The sequence below is a fragment of the Salmo salar genome, chromosome ssa13 (genome assembly GCF_905237065.1).
Source record: "Salmo salar chromosome ssa13, Ssal_v3.1, whole genome shotgun sequence".
NCBI classification, from domain to species: Eukaryota; Metazoa; Chordata; class Actinopteri; order Salmoniformes; family Salmonidae; genus Salmo; species Salmo salar.
In genome coordinates, this window is record NC_059454.1 from 9,518,295 (window position 1) to 9,524,224 (window position 5,930).

At 43.6% G+C, this 5,930-nt stretch overlaps 1 pseudogene; it reads right to left on the bottom strand.

Annotated features, from left to right (window-relative positions):
- Window positions 1–607: 607 nt before the first annotated feature.
- Window positions 608–2,523, bottom strand: LOC106597996 (aerolysin-like protein; annotated as a pseudogene).
- Between the last annotated feature and the right edge of the window lie 3,407 nt (window positions 2,524–5,930).

Below are 5,930 nucleotides of genomic sequence, written 5' to 3' on the forward strand. Positions count from 1 at the left end.
ATTTGCCTCATGTAGTGCGACGCATCTCCTTCACATAGAGTTGATCAGGCTGTTGATTGTGACCTGTGGAATGTTTTCCCACTCTTCAACAGCTATGACAAGCCTAGGAACAGTGGGTTAAGTGCCTTGTTCAGGGGCAGAACAGATTTATACCTTGTCATCTCAGGGATTTGATCTAGCAACCTATCGGTTAATGGCCCAACTCTGTAACCACTAGGCTACCTGCTGCCCCATAGTGACTAGAATTACAACAAAAATGCTGTTAGTTGTAACTGATATGCAACTGAGATGCTGCTTGTATTCTACACAATGTATAGTCCAATATTTACACGTCTTTTGGGTTAGGGGATTGGGGCAAGTGTTTAAATTGTGCAGTATTTAGCAATCACAATACAACTCTGTTAACAGATGTGATGTGTAGCGTGAATGTGCGCGTGTTTCAGTGACTGCATGTGTTAATCATAATAAACAATTTGTTAGAAAGAGAACTCAATGTAATGATAATTACAATATTTGTACATTTTATGAATAGTATATCCAATGGGAATTTAACTGGAGATATGGCAAACACACAAGACAAATTCTTTATAAAATTAATTATCGTTACGTAACATTATGTTTATGGTAAATGGGGGACTAAACATGTAACAAAACATTTTTAAATTAATGTTGTTCAATAATTCACACAAAATGTGTTATAAACATGTCATTGGACACAAAAGGCACCGTATTGTAGGAATGACCCACTTGTTGTTATACCCTCTGCTGAGACAAATAAAAAAACTGGGTCAACTGGGTTCAATTAGAATCAGTCAAAGATGATCATAATAACAGAGAAGCCACACAAATAATCAGTAATGGTGTCACATTCTGTTACTGTGCTTATTATTCATGAAGTCACACTTGTCTCATCTCTCCTTTGTGGATACCCTCGCTGAAGTGTAAGTCACACCAGTGTAGATGCCGTTGGATGGGAAGACCAGCTGACTGCCATTCATGCAGGTGACTTTCACTGTGGCCCTGTAGTCAAGGTCGATATTTGCTTTCCCCACTGTGATCTCAACATCCATGGTCTTCCCTGGCGGGATCTTCACGTTGATGGTATCCGATTCTGTTATGGTCTCTGTCTTGTGCAGGCTGGTGGATTGCTCCACTCCCACAGTCAAGCTGAACACTGATGACGCCTCAACCAGATCCGGGATCCCCGCTTTGACCGACACATTCAAGGTGGATTCTATCTTGTTGCTGACGGACCAGGAGGAAGTCTTGGTCAGGGTCTTGCTGTATGTAATGGACTTTTCTTGAACCAAGGTGTCGTTGTGGTGAGACACAGATTTCACATATTCTGGGGTCACCTAAAATCATCACACAAAGATACAAGTTGTTCAAACAAGACAAAGACAATTTAAGAACTAATCAGTGAGGAACTGATAAATAGATTTTTAGAAAGCCAATAATAATAACAGGTGTGTGTGCTATCTTGACCTGGTGCATATGTGTAAAGGTTTAAAAAGAAAAAAGGGTGTGGGGGCTATTTTACTGACCAAGGCCAATTAAACAGATGCCTGATGAATGTCAACCCCCATATTGGATTATATGTTTTAAAGTGGACAGCCCTGTTAATGTTAGAGCATCGGTAGAGTTTTCCTGAGTCGTCTACACACATCTATAGAAGAGCTCACCTGGTGTTTGAAGAGGGACAGGGTGGGATACTCCATGTCGGTCAGCACGGACGACTTGATGGTGTTGATGAAGAGGAAGCCCATGCTGTCGAGGTCCCAGCCAGACCTGCCCTGCAGCCCCAGGCAGATTCCGGACCCCACATCGATGGTGTACTCAGTCTTCAGTCCCCAGCTGGTCATTTTTTCAAAGAACTGCCGGTTCTGACTCGTCGTGAACTTGATGGCACCCAGACGTGTGCCGGCGCGGTTACCCCACAGAGACAGCTTGGTGATGCGCTCGCCAAGGTACAACTCAAACTAATTGAAAGTGTTCGCGTCTCCAAACGTCGCAACACGCCCGTCGGTAAGCTCCGTCCACACAGCTTTGACCTGCCAGCCTTCCACCGCCACTCCGATCTTCTTGAGGGTGGCACCGTTTTTCATGCCGTGGAATTCAAATGAACTGCCTCCTCCACCACCGATCAACTGCAGTGTGGTTGCCATGTGTGTGCGTCACGTAACCTCAAATACCAATTTGTACAGATCAATTTAAGAAGCAACCAACTCAAAGGAGCTCTGATTCAGACATTCAAAGCCTTGGAGTTCCTCGCCTACTCTCAGCACCTCCCCATTCTACCTCCTGCTGTTTCTTCCTGATCAACTTGCTGACTTGTGTAATGATGTATGTAAACATATTGTTGTGTTGGTGAGCAAGTCTCTATGCACTTCTAAAATTAATTCTGATGTTGCTATAACTACGAAGAATCATGAATGTTACAGATTCCACTTCAGAATATGACGATGGTTATGGTGCTGGAACTCACCTTTCCAAACAAAGTTGCCACTTTGAAATGTAATATATTATTAATTAATATATAACAATATTCATTAACACAGGCTGCAGTATTCACAGGTATGCATTAATATATTATGACACTGTCTAATATAGAACAGGGTCTGTCAACCTTTTAAAGTATCTGTCCAATTAAAACAAACATCAGATTTAGTCAAGTAACACCTAAAACATGACTGAATAATTCAAACTTGATTATTGAATGTAGATACAAACTTTACTTCAATTTTAAATGGTTTAAGAATGCTAAAGTATTTTATTTTACCTGCATGTGAAGATACTGTAGTATGCAAGCAATGCAACAGCTGCATCATTGGTAGTGTAGTCATAAATTGTATTGCCCTATTCTTGAACTATGTACTTTAAGACCCTAAATATGAATATCTATGATCACAAGGTTGCGCCTGCTCTTCTCCAGAATGCCTGGTAGAAAGTGTAGACAGACACCCATAAACGCTTTAGACACTAGACATGTTAGAGCTGCAGTGCAGTTCACCTTTACCTGCAGTTTAATAATTTAGAATCTGTCATTTCAAGATGAAGTACTAGCTGTGTTAGTCAAATCAAGATGAAAAGGAAAGCTTGGTATTAAGCACTAGACTCAATCTACTATATAGGAACAACGAAACATCATACTGTCATAAACATCTGCATATCGGAGTCAAATTAATCCCAGTGATATATACTGCTCAAAAAAATAAAGGGAACACTTAAACAACACAATGTAACTCCAAGTCAATCACACTTCTGTGAAATCAAACTGTCCACTTAGGAAGCAACACTGATTGACAATAAATTTCACATGCTGTTGTGCAAATGGAATAGACAACAGGTGGAAATTACAGGCAATAAGCAAGACACCCCCAATAAAGGAGTGGTTCAGCAGGTGGTGACCACAGACCACTTCTCAGTTCCTATGCTTCCTGGCTGATGTTTTGGTCACTTTTGAATGCTGGAGGTGCTTTCACTCTAGTGGTAGCATGAGACGGAGTCTACAACCCACACAAGTGGCTCAGGTAGTGCAGCTCATCCAGGATGGCACATCAATGCGAGCTGTGGCAAGAAGGTTTGCTGTGTCTGTCAGCGTAGTCTCCAGAGCATGGAGGCGCTACCAGAAGACAGGCCAGTACATCAGGAGACGTGGAGGAGGCCGTAGGAAGGCAACAACCCAGCAGCAGGACCGCTACCTCCGCCTTTGTGCAAGGAGGAGCAGGAGGAGCACTGCCAGAGCCCTGCAAAATGACCTCCAGCAGGCCACAAATGTGCATGTGTCTGCTCAAACGGTCAGAAACAGACTCCATGAGGGTGGTATGAGGGCCTGACGTCCACAGGTGGGGGTTGTGCTTACAGCCCAACACCGTGCAGGACGTTTGGCATTTGCCAGAGAACACCAAGATTGGCAAATTCGCCACTGGCGCCCTGTGCTCTTCACAGATGAAAGCAGGTTCACACTGAGCACATGTGACAGACATGACAGAGTCTGGAGACGCCGTGGAGAACGTTCTGCTGCCTGCAACATCCTCCAGCATGACCGGTTTGGCGGTGGGTCAGTCATGGTGTGGGGTGGCATTTCTTTGGGGGGCCGCACAGCCCTCCATGTGCTCGCCAGAGGTAGCCTGACTGCCATTAGGTACCGAGATGAGATCCTCAGACCCCTTGTGAGACCATATGCTGGTGCGGTTGGCCCTGGGTTCCTCCTAATGCAAGACAATGCTAGACCTCATGTGGCTGGAGTGTGTCAGCAGTTCCTGCAAGAGGAAGGCATTGATGCTATGGACTGGCCCGCCCGTTCCCCAGACCTGAATCCAATTGAGCACATCTGGGACATCATGTCTCGGTCCATCCACCAACGCCACGTTGCACCACAGACTGTCCAGGAGTTGGCGGATGCTTTAGTCCAGGTCTGGGAGGAGATCCCTCAGGAGACCATCCGCCACCTCATCAGGAGCATGCCCAGGCGTTGTAGGGAGGTCATACAGGCACATGGAGGCCACACACTACTGAGCCTCATTTTGACTTGTTTTAAGGACATTACATCAATGTTGGATCAGCCTGTAGTGTGGTTTTCCACTTTAATTTTGAGTGTGACTCCAAATCCAGACCTCCATGGGTTGATAAATTGGATTTCCAATGATTATTTTTGTGTGATTTTGTTGTCAGCACATTCAACCATGTAAAGAAAAAAGTATTTAATAAGATTATTTCTTTCATTCAGATCTAGGATGTGTTGTTTAAGTGTTCCCTTTATTTTTTTGAGCAGTGTAGTATAAATACAACATGAACACGCAACAATAAATATGAATAGCTAGAGAAACCTGTGTTTAGTCACTGACCTGAACATATTACACAGGATCAGCAGCTAGCTAGAGAAACATGTGTTTAGTCACTGACCTGAACATATTACACAGGATCAGCAGGGCAGGCCAACGTCCACCATGTGAAAACACTTATGCAGGCCTTAGTTTCGAAGATGGATATAAATCATCTCATTTATGTAAGCTTCCATGTTAAAGATGCACTAGGTAAGACTTAACAATATGGTGAAATTGTCATTACACACTGTCAGCTATCAGTATGTAAAATGTTCTGAGAGAAAATCCAGCTTCTATGACTGCCCCTCACTCTGCAATCACTCTCTGAAAAATCATTCCAGCAAATCATGTCTCTTCTAGGGATGCACCTGACTAATGTCCACAAATAATTTGATTTCAACAGATAAATATACGTGGTGAACTATATCAACTTCATTATTTTGGATTTATTAGCAGTTATGTATCAAGGCAGAAGGCACAGAAAGCAAACAAGAGTGTGAGAGAGTTGAGTCCCTCCCCTCCTGTTCAGCTGCGGCAGGGTCTATCGCTGCACACAGAGGAGCAGAAGTTGGAGCCAGATAAGCATCCGTTTGTTGATAACATGCCTGTTTATGCATTAAATTTACATTATGGATAATAAAGTTGGTAAAGTAACTGATCGCTAGCGTCCCACACCCCCTAGAGAGGTTAAACACTGGAGTGATAGATGTGCAGAAGATGAATGTGCAAGTAGAGATACTGGGGTGCAAAGAAGGAAAATAATAAATAGCAATATGGGGATGAGTTAGTTGGATGGTGTCAACGGTGGGTGTAGCTGGTGCATGGAAGTCAGGCGCAGGAGAGCAGAGATGAGAGCACAAAGCATTTTACTTAGGCAATCATTTGAACAGAACGCAACCGTGCCACAAAAACAAATGCCCAAAGAACAAGTGAGGCAGCACAAAGTACGAAAACCAAGTACAAAGTACCGGCTGCCACAAAGGACGGGTACAAAACAAAACACGGCGCAAACCAGCCATTAGCGTGTCAACCTTGACAATAAACAATACCCCACACAGACATAGAGGGAACAGAGGGCTAAATACATATAGTAATATTGAGGAG